Here is a 15,203-nt window from a genome sequence, read left to right as displayed (position 1 = left end):
GGGATCATCGTAAGTCCTTTCAAGGAGTTATGCAAATTCAAAACTGAGCTCTAGGTAAAGCACTTGGCTCATGGTAGTTTAGTTTCTAGAATGAGTTAAGTTGTGAGGATGAAATCTAAGAACAATCTGTAGGAAGGAACAATGAGAAAGAAGTATGATTTTTCTTATGGACCTTACAAATAATTTTGTTGATATTATTGCTGTGAGATGCTAAATCATTTATCACTTGCCCTAATTTTAATCTTACAACAATAGTCCACCCTCTTAAAGCAGTGTAACTAAGTTTCTTTTCCCTTGGCATACCTTTGACCTAAACATCACAAATGACCAATATTAACTAGCAATGTTTAGAGCTGTGACTCCGGGGAAGCAAGCATGCACTGAAGACAACAGGGTCAGTAACTAAGGGACCATAGATCTTTTGTGCTTAATGTGATTTCTCCTGTGATGAGAGAGAGAGAGGGGGGGGGGGGGAGAGATAAAGTGGTGGTGGGGGCGGAGAATGTTCTGGATCAGCAGAGATCAGCAGAGTCCAGCAGGTCATACCCTTAAATCCCTTCCTTTAACATATGTTTAAGCATTATCCAAACCTGAAAGTTTCTACCCTTTGTTCATACAATGTACTACTTGTTCATATATTACTGGTTTGGGTTGCTCAATAAAAATAACAATGTGTATATGCAGAATAAGCCTCAGCTTCAGGAATATCAGAGCAGTGATGACAGCAGAAGCAGCAGATTTACTGACTGCTAAAACTAAACAGTGCTTCAGTTTCTTTTTTCCCCTCAGGCTTCTGCTAGAGGCAGTTAGCCCATTCCTGGAGTAGGTGTACCAGGAGTTCATCCTCCCACTTCTCAGTCTCTGTTCCTGGAAGCAGTTTGCCCACTTCTGGAAAATTCCAGAAGTTGATCTAAATTCAGGACTGCACCCCCCACCCCAATAAAGGGCATTTAGTAATTTGATGCTTATGGGTTTGATTCAATCTTTCAACTCTGACTGATAAAAGAGGGTACCAAGGAGTGTGGTAAACCAAAATATGATCCGAGACCTTCATAAGGGTTTTAAGACTGGTAGCAGTGACGTGGCTCCTACTGTCTGAGACTATAGTTTCTAGAAGCACAAACATCAGGATGATAGATTCTAAGAGTATCTTTAAAACATAACCAGCTATAGCACAGAGAAGAGGGAAGGCTTCCATAACAACCAGTAAATGTTTCAGTTAGCCAATCTTGTGCATTTCTGTATAGTCTGAACCTGAATACTTTGGAATGGTCTTAACCCTGAATTTTGCCCTTCCTCTTTTGCTAAAACTGTAAGTATTGACTTTTTTATTTACTTATTTGCAAGGAGAGAGGGAAGCAGAGAATGAATGTGCCTGTTAGGGCCTCCAGCTGCGGCAAATGAACTCCAGATGTATGCACCACTTTGTGCACTGGGCTTTACCTGGGTACCGGGGAATTGAACATGGGTGGTTAGGTTTTGAAGGCAAGTGCCTTAACCACTACACCATCTCTCTAGACCTGATTATTGGCTTTTTGAGAGACCAAAAAATTATTGATAACCTGTTTGACTATAGTATACATTCCTTTGCATCCATAAACCCTCAAGATAGCATCACACATAGTCTGAGGGCCCTGGTGACTTCTTTTATGTAGCTGGGACATAAGATCTCTCACTATAGGTTTGGGTAGCATTTCCATCATATCTGCTAGAGCCTATTTCCCTTATGGTGTGTTTTGATAGCTCCTATTTTACTTAATCAGCTTTCCTCAATCTTGGAGAACTCTGGGGTTGGTATGGGTTTGGAAAAGGTAGGGATAAGGGGAAACATAAGAACATTAGATTCCAGTAATGCTTCTTTTGTTAACTTGTCAATCTGTTTCCCTAGGCATCCAAGTATCCTCTTTGATGTCCATGGACATGAACAATCATAATTAGCTTACATATCTGAGCTAACCAGCAATCACCATGACTTGATAGTCTTTAATTGAACTCCATCAATTAGACTATGTAGTATGTCTTTTCCCTTGAATTACTCTGGAAGACCTGTTTATAAGTAGTTTTAGGTCCCAGAAAGAAGGGGCTTTCTTTTAAGCATAGGTGGATCCTGGTGTGGCAACCAATTAAAATCTAGGCAATAATGGTCTATGGGTGCAGAAGGATCCCTCCATTCAGGAATTCAGCAAGATTTAAACAGTGATCTGTAGCTAAGATTAGATAATCTCTTCCAAAGATAATGACCTCATATTTTAGGATACTAGAGTCTATCAATCACCACTCAGCTTTTTATTGAAGAATTTCTCTTACTTGGTGAGGCATACTCACAATTAGACAACTATTGAAGGTTAATTTTTGGCTCTCTTTAGTGAGGAGGCTGATGACAGCTACTATGTACTCTGGTCACCCTCATGAGACTGGATCTAGAAGTTCTTATAAGTAAGCCAAAAGTTGTCTGTTTACCCCATGATCCTGAGTTAGTGCTCCAAAGGTAGTTCCCTTCTCTATACCAATGAAGAGATGGAAAGGCTTGTCTAGGGACAGCAAGGTCAGTAATGTTGTTAAGTCCCATATTAAGATTTCTGTAGCCTTGGTATCCTTTGTACCTCACAGGAGGGAATCAGGCTCAACTAGAAGCTTACCCCATGTCTTTAGTCTTAGTAACATACGACTCAATCCAAAGTCTACAACAACCTCTTAGGCACAAGAATTTTCTGAGTTCTCTTTTGGGTCTGGGAGTGGGGTGCTAACTACTCTGGATACTCCTCCTGTACTTAGTGTGTAGCTTTCCTCACTGATCAGACAGTCTCGGTATTTTACTTCCTTGCCCACTAATTGTAATATGAATATATATAAACATGAATACACACACACATATATAAACATATATATACATATACATATACACATACACATATATAAACATATATACACATACATGTATATATGTTATATATATATAATTGTAATATGAATATATATAAACATGAATACACACATATATAAACATATATACACATACATGTATATATGTATATAAACATATATACATACATACACACACACACACACACACACACACACACAACTCTAAGTCATTTCCCTCTCAAGAAATTTATTAGATTTATTAATGAATTTATAATTTCATTCATTTTCCAAATATTAATAAATCACCCAGGTATTAGAGGAGTTTCATTCTGAAAAGAACAGAATTTATTTTCTAATATTGCTTCCAGAATCTGGCTAAATAGGTTTCAGGGCTTCCGTGAGACCTCAAGGCAGGACATACCACCTATTGTTGTTTGCTTCTGGTGTCTCAATTCTTCCATCCAAAGGCAAACAAATTCCTACTTGCCTCTGCCAAGGGACAAGCCCAAAAGTCACTCTTGAGATCTGTCACACCAAACCATTTGTGATTGATGTTTGACATACAGGTATAAGGATTTGGGGCCACTGGGTGTCTATTCTGAACAATGTGGTTTATGGCTCTCAGATCCTGGACCAGTTTGGTAAGTCCCACCAGGATTTCTTACAGCCTGACTGTGAGGTTTTACAGTCCGCCATCACTTGCTGTCCCCTTCCCCCCTCTCTCTTTTCTCTGCCCTTTCTCACTGCTACTGTGGCGATGTGACATTGGCTTTCTGCTCCTGCCATGCTTTCCCCACCGTAATAGACAGACTCTACCTTCTGGAACTGCAAGCGGAAATCAGCTTTTGCCTTCCCTAAGCTTCTTCTGGTCTGGCATTTTGTGACAGCAATGAGAAAGTAGCCAATATACCCTTCTAAAAATTGCCTTATGCTTCCCCGAATGCCCAGCTCTGTGCAACAACCCTGGTTTCTGTCATCTGCCAGCCTCCTGATGTGACTCAGCTCTTGGGACTGTCCTGTACTCTCCATACCCCAAGTGCTCATGATCCTAGCAAAGCAGGGGATGCGCACTGTCCATCCCAGCTCACAGCTGAGGTTGCCTGAATGTCCTGGGAAGAAAGAAGAAAAAGGAGGTGGGGGAAGGACTTGACTCACTTTTTCTTAGGAACCCATGCTTTAATTGATATCACTATTCAAATTTGGGGGGACAGGAAAATGCCTCAGTGATTAAAGGTGCTTATTAATATCACTATATAAATTTATGGAATATACATGGCATAAATATATTTTGAGATTTTAAGCCATTTATAATATAATAATTGGAATGTTTTACATCAGTGTAGCTTGAGTTAAATTCCAAGGACCTATCTCATATATCCCCTCATGCCTCCAAAGTGATTCCACAGGGGACTTTCAAGGATACGCCTTGTCTGGGAATTTGCAAGGACACAGAATCTGCAAGGACTGATGGCAGAAGAGTTACCTTTGTGTCTACAAAGCAAAACCATATCTTCAGATAACTGCACAGGCTCCAATAAGACCTTAGGAGTGCAATAGGGAACTGATGAGACAGTATTGACAATGAAAAGGGATGCTTTGTGTGATTAAGTTGGGGTAGCAGGACTACCCCAGGAAAATGGGGAAGTGTGACCATCAATTCTAAGTCATAATGGCTCTGCCTGACTTTGCCTCTATTACTAGCTCATTCAATCTTTTCTCAGAAGCTGATTAAGTCTGTCATGTTGGATTTATACAAGTTGCGATTTACTTGGGTTGCATATAATACACTGGGCATACAGAGAAGTCAGTTTCCAGAAAGTCTGTGCAAAAGGGAAGGAGAAGTCTTGATTTAGCAATAGAATTCAGAGCCAGAAATGTAACACTGCTGAAATGCAGGAATATTTCACCACAGATCATTTCTCTGTCAATATGCAGTCAGCCCAAGAGCAGCCGTCTCGGGCTCTTGTCCATTATTGGTCATGATGGGTGTGGGCTGCTCACAAGATTCAGTGATCTTGATAGTTATGGAAGGAGCCAATGCAAGTTACTCTAGAACCTGAACAAGAAAATGTCCCTAGGGATGAGCTAAAAGCAAGTAATGGCCTCCTTCTAACCTCAGCATTTCATCATTATGTGACAGGAATCTAAACTGTGACTCCTGCAGGATTCATGCATCAACTCTAGTTTGAACTGCATTTCCAGAAGAGTACTGCGTGTGTAAGGGTAAATGACTAGAGGGACAACACCATGGGTCCCAGATGACCAGGGAGTCAGGAGGCAACACAGACTGGTGGAGGAGTTTCAGTTACTATGAGCCCATTAGTGATATGGTCCCCAACTAACATAGTTAATGAGAAGGAAGGAAATTTATATAGCTATTTCTCTTTTCAAGAATACTAAATCCTGCAGGGTGTGGTGGCACACCGTTAATCCCACACTTAGGAGGCAGAGGTAGGAGGATTGCTGTGAGCTTGAGGCCAGCCTAAGAGTTTATTCCAGGTCAGCCAGGACTAGAGTGAGACCTCACCTCAAAACTAAACCCCCACACCCCAAAAAGAATACTAAATCCATAGCACTTTGAAAGATGAACTGGAAAAAGAAAGGGTCTTGAAGAAAAAGAACCACCTTAGCCTCTTTTTACTTCACTTTGTGGGCATCAAATTATCTCTAAATTGCTGAGATACCATGGGTTATGTCTTCATTAAATCAACAATTACAGCTGCTTAACATGAGCCAAGGTCTGCTCTAGGTGTTGCAGACAGAAACAAACATAAAGGAAAAGGCCTCATTATTGAGACTAGCCAAAATGAACCAACAAGGTTTATCAACTCTGAGAAACATTGGAAAAGCAAAGAACTTTGGAGCCCAGCTGAGGGGTGGTGTATCAGAAGGTTGCAGGAAGCCTTTCTCTGCCAGTGACCCTGACCTAGGATTTGCGGGCCGGTGGGAAGCAGTAATGGAAGACTGTAAGAGCAGCTCTAGGGGTAAGCACATCACATCTGATATATGCAGTAGCTGGAGGGACGCAACGCATGAGTATGACAAGGGTAAAGCTCTTGTGAAGTGAGAGTGCAGTGAGACTATAGGGCAGGTGCTAGAGAGACCCCAGAGCTCTCATGAATGGGAGGTCTATGAATAATAGTTTGGATTCTATAAAGAAATAGCAAAAATAGGAAGAGAGAGAGAGAGAGAGAGAGAGAGAATGTGTGTGTGCATGTGTGCACAATAGGTGAAGCAGCAGATTTTAGCAAGCGAGCGAGGTTTACAAGAAGGAATTGGCTGATGTGATTACATGGGCTAAGGGCAGGTCAGCAGCCAGCCAGTGGTAGAACCAGGAGGGCCTCAGGTATAGTTACACTTAGTCCAAAGGCTTCAAACACAGGAGAGCTGGGATGAAAGTTCCAGTGTGAGTTCAAGTTCAAAGGCTAAGACAGGAAAGTAGGGCTCCAGCCCAAAGACAGTCAAACAAAGAGAAAGAATTTTCCAAGGCGTTTGACACCCACTCACAGTGGAAGGGGGGGAGTCTGCTAGTGTGACCCCTCCCCACATCCCCTGTGTACATGTTAATGAGTCAGCCTGCATATTGTTAAACATTGTGGGAAAATGCAAGCTTCTAGATCAGAAGTAAAGAAATCTCAGTTTCTTAAAGCCATATAGCAGCAGCTGGAGTCAGATCTTATACTGGTTCCTGGAGTCCAGTTCCCACAGGGCCAGTGACTAAGGCTGAATACTGCCTGTGCATGCAGCGCAGTGCACGAAGGGAAAGGAACCCTATAATCAGAAACCTCTGACCACATGGAGGGGTTTCTGGAAAAATCTATTCGGCTTTTCAGAAATAGACATCTCCTTGTTACCGGTGAACATAAGCAGATCTTCTCCAGCGCAGGAAAAGAGATGTCTCTATTTTTATTAGCCTTTAATATAAAAGGCACTTCCATCTTTTCAAGTCAACTTGCACACACAAGTGCTCTTTAAAATTGCTCAAATATAAATGGCTTTTAATGCTCAGATGCCTCATAACTTGAGACATTCATGTATGCCAACACCAGTGAATTTTGGTTGGCTGAGGAAATAGCTAAGAACATTAGTATCTGATAGCCTCAGTTCTTTTTTTGAGTGACGCAAAAAGCAACATTATATAAGAATAAAGAGGCTGGAGCTGGTGAGAGTGGGAGAATAAAAGGATTTTCGTAAAGGATTAGAAGATAGAAAACTAAAGAAATTGTGGATAGGAGCTAAGACACAGAGTCTTGTCCAACATCACAAGCCAGCAAGGTTCGTAAAACCATGACCTTGTGGAGGCACTGTGTTGATTTGAATCAGATGTTCCCATGGGCTCTTGTTTGGTTCTCAGCTGGTGACAATTTCGGAGGTGAAGCCTTGCTGGAGGAGGTGTGTCACTGGGGGCAGATCTTAAGGTTTATTAGCCCCCAAGCTTACCAGTGTTATCTTGGCTCACTCTTGCTGCTTTCTGCCAGCTGCTGTGGCAAGAAGTGGTGCCCTGTCCCTGCTCCACCATCCTTTCCCTGCCATTCTGAAACTTCCTCTCGAGATCAGCCAAAATAAAGCCTCTCCTCCCATTAGCTGCTTTTGGTTGGATGGTTTGTCCCAGCAATGTGTAAGTAACTTCAGCAGGCACCCCCATGGACATTGGTGTGCTAAGCTAGGTGGTGTCATGGAGTTAAGAGATAGACTGTCTTTGGCTGGAAGATGAGTCAAGGGGACGGAAGGAGAGGGGACTTTGGGGCAGGTATAATGGAGGCAAGGGGAGGCCAGACACTAGCTAGTGTGAAGTGACAGGGAAAGGGCCTCAGGCAGTGTTTTTAAGTCTTTATGCTAATGACTCTTGTCTGGGTGTGCGGCAGGAAATGGAGACTATTTGTAGTTCTTTAAGGAGCTGACTGCTAACCCAGTGCTTGGGCGTATCTGTACCTCCTTTCAAGACACTTTGGAAAGAAAGCTAAGGACCAAGGCTACATTACAGTTGCTATCTTTTGTTAAGGATATTTGTGCCTCTGATGATGAATATCAACCTTTGGTTTTATTTTCTCTTATAATGTATCACTGATAGGTTTTTAAAGCCCAGGAAAAGGCTGGCCTTATTTAGTGAGTGAAGAACTATTCCATCCTCTTATATTCTGGAAAATCTTGTTTACAGTTGGTATTATTGCTTCTTTAATGCTAATTAAATGTACCAGTGGAGCCACATAGACCTGAAATTTTTATTTGTTGGAAGGTTTTTAACTACAGATTCAATTTCCTTAATATAGAGCTTGGGATCCAATACAATTTCAATCACAATCTCAACAGGATGTTTCTGGCAAAGATTCACAAGTTGAGCATAAAATTTATACGGAAAAACAAAGGACAGACAATAGTCAAGATAATTTTGAGAATAAAGAAGAAGTTGTCGCGTGCTCACTATGTCATCTCAGGTCCTGCTTTAAGGCTACAGTAGTTGTGGCCATGTAATAAGGGCACATCTAGAAATCAGTGGGACAGAGTCGAGAGGCAGGGCCACACACAGACATGCTCAATTGTCTTCTCAATGATGAGGTCATGCGTTCATTTTAAACACTGTGGTAGTTTGAATGGATGGCCTCTTAATACATTCAGGATTTATTTTAAAGTTTATAATTTAGATCTGAAGCCATCTGTCTAGAGAAGATGTCACTGTGGGCAGATCCTAGGGTCCAGCCCTAAGGTGTGGGGGTGGATTTGAAATTCCAGTCTAAGGATATGCAAAGTGCTTGATCTTAGCCTGGAGTTCCAAAATGTATGCTATGTGTATTGGTGCTGTTGGTGGCTTATAGCTTTTTCCCCATCTCTCCTCTCTCTCTCTCTCTCTGCTTGGACCCGTGAAAGTGGGCCAACTCCTTCTGCCGTTATGGATTATCTATAAGCTTCAGTAAATATCCATTCCTCCATAACTGTGCTTGGTTTGGAAGTTCACCCCAGCGACCTGAAGCTGTCTACTAAGAATACCATGACCTATCAGGTAATGATGATGACACCTGAACAACAATTTACAAACAAATGTATCCCATCCCCACAAACATTGATTCTTATGTCTGTCAGTAAAATTGACTTGCAATGGAACCTAGATATAAATATAAATTTTAATCTGGAAAAATACTAGCAGAAAACATGAGACTATAAGAAATACTTGTGAAGTGAATGGCAGATAAATAACTTAGCCCAGAATACACAAAGAACCATTATAGTTTGATAATAAAATAATACAAAAGTGAGTAAAAGATTTTTCTGCTGAAGAGACATTTTACCAACAAGTGGATAAATGAAAGCTGCATAGCATCATCAGTAATTCAGGAAATAGTAAACTATATACTTATATAGTAAGGTAAAAATAATATAACTTCTTAGTTAGAAGTTGCGAGAATTAAAAATTGCAACATGGCTTGTGAGAATGAAAACCTAATGCTTTTCACTGGAAAATATTTTAATAATATTAAACATATACTTCCATAATACCCAGAAATTTTGCTCCAAGATATTTACTCAAAAGAAATGACAACTTTGCCAAAGTTATAAGTCACATACTTGTATTTATGAGAACTAAAATTAGAAACAGCTGAAATTTCCAACAAATAAATGGGTAAATTATGATTCATTCATAGAGTGCAATACTTCACAGTACTAAAAAAGCAATGGACTACCAGTGCATTTATAAGGCATAGATGGATCTCTTAAACATTGTGCTTAGTGAAATATGCAAAACTCCAAGAGCCATACACTGCTCCACTTACAGGTATTTAGAAGACAGAAGTACAGGTGTTGGGAAGGAAGGAAGGGATAGACTATAACATGAGGGATATTTGAAAGTAATGGAAATACTTGATTCTTTTTTTCGAAGGTAGGGTCTCACTCTAGCCCAGGATGACTTGGAATTCACTATGTAGTCTCAGGCTGGCCTCGAACTCTCAGTGATCCTTTTACCTCTGCCTCTTGAGTACTGGGATTAAAGGCATGCGCCACCATGCCTGGCTGGAAATATTTGATTTCTTGATGGAGTACACTTCAGTAAGTCTGACATAAAAAGAACGCATTGAAGGCTGGGGATATGGCTCAGTGGTGAAAGCACTTGCTTATGAAGTCTGCCGGCCTGGGCTCTATTCCTTGGTACCCACATAAAGTCAGATGCACAAAGTGGCATATCCATCTAGAGTCTTTTTGCAGTGGCAAGAGGCTCTGGCATACATATTCGTATTCTCTCCCCTTGCAAATAAATAAAAATATTTATTAAAGAAAAACATTGAAAAATGAGGAATGCCTAAAGATATAGAGGAAGAAACAGTGCTCATGGATCTGAAAAAATAATATGGCTGTAGTATAATGTTCCTCTATATAAGGTAGATTGCATTCTATGTGGAAAGAAATGAGAGGATTTAATCAGAGATTTGACATATGTTTTATGTATCTTAAGACTTCTGCATGAAAATTATGTCCTTGGATATTGGACAGACAGGAAATAAGGAGCTCATTTAGGCAGCTCCCAGGTGCCCCTCAAGGGTGCCCTGGTTTTGGAGGGGAGCCACAAGTATGGAGAGAAGTGTCTTGGTTTGATATAGGCTCCAAAGAGATATTTGACAGGACTAACTGCTTGACTGGCCATTAATAAGTTCTGAGGCTTGGTTTGGAAGTTCATCACTCCCTCCATATTCAGAGCTTCCTGGGGTCAGGGACCCTTTTCTGGTTTCCTCCCCAGGAGTTGCTCTCTCAGAGAAGAGCTGAGTGTATTGAAGATTCCCCAGGAATAGTGTCACGGGCACAGCAAGCATCCAGACTCAGGGTTCCTTTGTCCACTTATCTTTGACTTTTAAAATAAAGCTAGCAATTCAGCCTTTGTTGACATAGTTCTGTTCAGATGTATGATGATACTTTTGCCAGCATTTCACTTATGCCTTTATAACTTTCTCTTTCCACCAAATCTTTCTGAAATGTCCAATAAAGGACAGAGCTATTGTTCTGGTCCCAGTGCCACTTTCTCCTGGACAGCCTTGTGTCTGACTCCACGGTGGGTGGCAGGAGCTCCCACCTCCTGAACCAGCCACAGTGGAAAGATGAAGAAATACTATAACTTCCGGTGCTCAGATGCTGGCTGCCATGGTCTGATGGGGCTGTTCCAGTGATCCTGCTGGAGCAGTGATGGGCAGGAGACAGAGGGGGCGTCACTCAAAGCGTGACTGCCAGCAAAGCTCTTCTTTTGAAATTGAATTCCCTTAGATGTGGTGCCCTGAAGCTCACCTGTCAGGTATGATGGAGACTCTGCTGCCCAGCTGATCTGCCTCCCGTCTGTGGTCTGGGGTCAGATGAGCAGTATGTCTGCTCCGTCTGCATTCTATAGTGCTTGCTTGCTTCATCCAAAAGCCTGGTAACCTGAGAGCACAGTCTTGGGTACAATGAGGCCAGAAACCAGAGGTGGCCCTAGAGATGCCCAAGCTCTGGAGATGCTAGTACTGGATAGGTTTCAACTGATTGTCACTGCACCTGCTTACAGGGGACACAGTGAAGAGGCAGGACCCCGGTGCTTCTGGCTCTTCTGCATGAAGAGAGAGGCTGTACCTCCCAGGGACCTAGACATCACCTGCAGGACACTAGCCATGGCCCATGATGAGCTTTCCGTTATCATTATACACTTACTTATTTCTACAACCCAGATGCAAAATCTAGTTTGTCTGCCCCATTCACCACTGTCTTCTACAACAGGGGTGTGGTAGACAGTACACCAGGCCCTGACTCACACATCTGCTGCAAAAGCATTTTGCGGAGTTGATATCCTAAATAAGCTGGCCTTTAAAAGGGCCCAACCTCATCACGGAAGGCTTTACAGCACAGAGCTTTCTGAAATGGTTTACAGATGAGGAAAGCAGACATTCAAGTCATTACAATGGAAGAGAACTCGAGCAAGGAATGAGAGAGACCTCCTGGCTCCAGAGCGATAGCTGGCCGACCTCCAGCAAGGAAATGCAGCCAGGCACTGCATTATGACAACAAGAGTGAATTTACAGGTGTGTGTTTCCTGGGAGCCTCCAGGCAATGGCTCAGCACTGCCACCAACACCTTCAATTTAGGCCTTTGACACCCTTGGCACAGAATCTAGCTGTGCCGTACCAGACCCCAGACCCACAGAACAGCGATCTGGTAATAAACAGGTGCTGCTCTAAGCTGTCAAATGTGCCTCTCATCGTGTAGCATCCGAAAACTAACACAGATGGTGATCAGTGCCCAGCATCTCAAAGGGACATATTGTTCCCTCCTGAGTGACTGCAGGAATTACTGAATAATTTATAATGCTTTCCTGAGTCATGTGTATCAGGATAATAATCTTTCTGAGTTCCATATGTGTGTGTGTGTGTATGTGTGTATGTGTGTATGTATGTATGTATAATATATATTATACATGTATATATATATTATACATACATACATACACACACACATACATACATACATATATGTATATGTATAAATGTTTATACTATATTGTTATGAATATCTCTTTGGCCCATTGGCAGAAACTTAATCCAGCCAGCTTTTTCAGTACAAATGGATGCAGAGCAGAACCAAGGTTCCCGGTGTGCCTGGGAGCGCCTGGTCCTCAGGAGCTCACAGTGGCATTCATCTGTGCTTACCCCACTACACACTGGGACATGCTCCTCTAGTGCCCATCCAAAAGGGACCCCAGACCCATGAGACTCTGAAGGCCTCTGTTCCCCTCTCAATCCATCTGCTTATCACCCTGGGCAGCCTAGTGTTGATATACCTGTTCTTGAGATAGTGTGGGGCCACAATGCTGTGGCTGGTGATTGGACTGTGAACAGCAAGGGGCTCCCACCAGGATTCTCACACCAAACATTTCCATTTTGTTTCCATATCCCACTTAGGCTGTGGCGAGGAGCATTTCTACTGTTTCCCTTACATCTAATTTAAAATTTTATATCCTGATTGCCTTTAGGGCCCAGGATTTTGAAACAGTTGTTTTTTTTTTTTTTTTTCCCCCTACTGTGTGTCTTCCTTTAAAAAAAAAAAAAATTCCTGCTGCAATAACTCTAGTCTGAAGCAAACACTAGCAAGCAGTCTAGCTGCTGTCTGAATTGGGAGGAAAGGGCAGACGTGACAGAAAACAGAATGAATGGGGCGCACTCAGCAATACTTTGAAGATCTGTATCACAACACTATCCAGCCCACACAGCTCAGGGCCTGCCATTGAGCAGGTGTGAGGTGACTCTCAGCTCTGCTTTTCTCTGTGTCTTCACCTGAATTTCCTTCCAGATCTGACATTGGCTGTTTCTCCTAAGCTGCCTCCCTCTGCAGGCTCCCCCTGCAGTGCCCTCCTTCCTTCCTTCCTTCCTTCCTCATTTCTTTTGTGTCTTGCCTACTGGCTCCTGCATGGGCTCTGCACAGGAATTCTTACCCAGGAGCACGAGCAAGCTGAGAGAGACTTCTGTCCACAGGGCCCCTTTTTTTTCTTCACCATCTATCTCATATAATTACCACTAAATTCTGGGCACTAATCCTCATGTGGTTCCCCTGAATTCACTTTTTAAAAGCCCTAAGGGGAGGGGAGAGCTAATCTCAGCCAGGTGAATCAAATCCAACTGTCTTTTCTGTGTTCAAGAACACACTAATGTCATTTGGTTTCCTTCACAGTGAAGGATTCAAATTAAGATCCCACTGTTCACGGGAAAACAAAACCTGGTTCAGCCTCTGCACTCTTACCTGATGGAAAGACATGGGCTGCTCTCATTAGATCCATCTCTCTTTTTTTTTAAAGAAATATAATATCACTTATTTATTTGTTTTCAAGGAGAGATAGAGAAGGGAGAGAGAGACAGAGAGAGAATGAATATAGTTGTGCCAGGGCCACTAGCTACTGCAAATGAACTCCATATGCATGCCCCACTTTGTTCACATGGCTTTATGCGGGTCCTGGGGATCGGAGCACTGGTTATTAGGTATGGCAGGCAAGTGCATTAGCCACCGAGTCATCTCTCCAGCTCTGGATCCATCCCTTGACAACTTTGTGTACCAACCCGTTCCTCTTTAAGATTCCCTTCTAATTCTGAAATTCTGGCACATACTCAGAATTTGAGAGCTAAAATTAATTTCTTGGCAGATTTATTCAACGGTTCTACTTTCAGCAAATCTTCCAGCTTGACCTTTGTACGTGGAATGATTCCTTAACTGATGGAACTTGGTGCAAGTGAGAGTAGGCGGCAGCAAGTTGGCCTGACCACCTGTCTCTAGATGAGAAAGCATACGACGACACCAAGAGACACGGCTGTGGTCATTTAGGAATAAGAGAGCCTGAGGAGTTCCCACGCACCATGCCGTTTATTTTGTGTTTTCTTTGGCATCAGTGCAGTTTCAGAGCTATAGGAAGGCACTGAACAGGACCTGGGTACCGCACCTACCTCCCCCACTGACAGTTACTAATAGCACCCGAGACTCTGAGACCTGCCCTTACTGGGTCATGTCACATGGGGGAGAAGGCAATGAGGTTGCTGGATTATGCCTCCTCCATGGCCTACAGAATCTTCTGAAATTTCTTCCAGACTCCTTCCAGTCCCCAGAGGAAACCAGTGAGCCCTTTCCCAGGCCAAAGGGCAAAGCCAGGAGCCAGAGAAGATGGCTCTCCTACCCACCCTGGTTTCACCCTGTGAGCCAAGAGTGGAAGAGCTAAGCAAGGCATTCTTTCCAACAGCTGCGGGAAGGTACGCTGGAGCTGGCCTCAGGCTTTGCTAAATGCCCAACCTCTCAGCTCACTGGGACATTCCAAGAACACAAGAGAGCCGGCTAAAAATATGTTCAAAGGCCACCAAGGCCACAAAGGGTGGCAGTGCGCAATGCTATCCTTTCTCTCCTCCTGGCAACACAGGCCTGGGAACCCAGCAGCAGCCACACTGTTTCCTCAGGAGCCTCCTCCCCCAGCCAGGGAATCCTGACCCTGCCATACCATTGCTAGAACAGCTTGGAAGGACAGCATGGAAACTTCTAGCTGCTCAGAGGCACCTTTGCACCTTTGAGATCCTGGCACATGAATTTCAAAAACACGGTGCTCGTGAGGTATGCTGGGGCATGCAGCGCGAGCCACAAGCTGAAGGTTTACAAAGAAACAGCTGAGCTGCTCTGGCCATTTTCTTTCTTACCTGTCCTGACCCTTCATTGCTCTTTCTGATACTTTGAGAGGGTCCCCAAAACAAGTGCTGACCTTAGGCTTTCAGTGTATTTGCTTGAATTGGACACCTCTATCACCCAATAGGATATTAAGCTTTGTCATGAGTTCTTGACTCTCCTTACTGACTATCCTGGTTCAA

The sequence above is a fragment of the Jaculus jaculus genome, chromosome 13 (genome assembly GCF_020740685.1).
Source record: "Jaculus jaculus isolate mJacJac1 chromosome 13, mJacJac1.mat.Y.cur, whole genome shotgun sequence".
NCBI classification, from domain to species: Eukaryota; Metazoa; Chordata; class Mammalia; order Rodentia; family Dipodidae; genus Jaculus; species Jaculus jaculus.
This window is presented reverse-complemented; position numbering follows the sequence as displayed.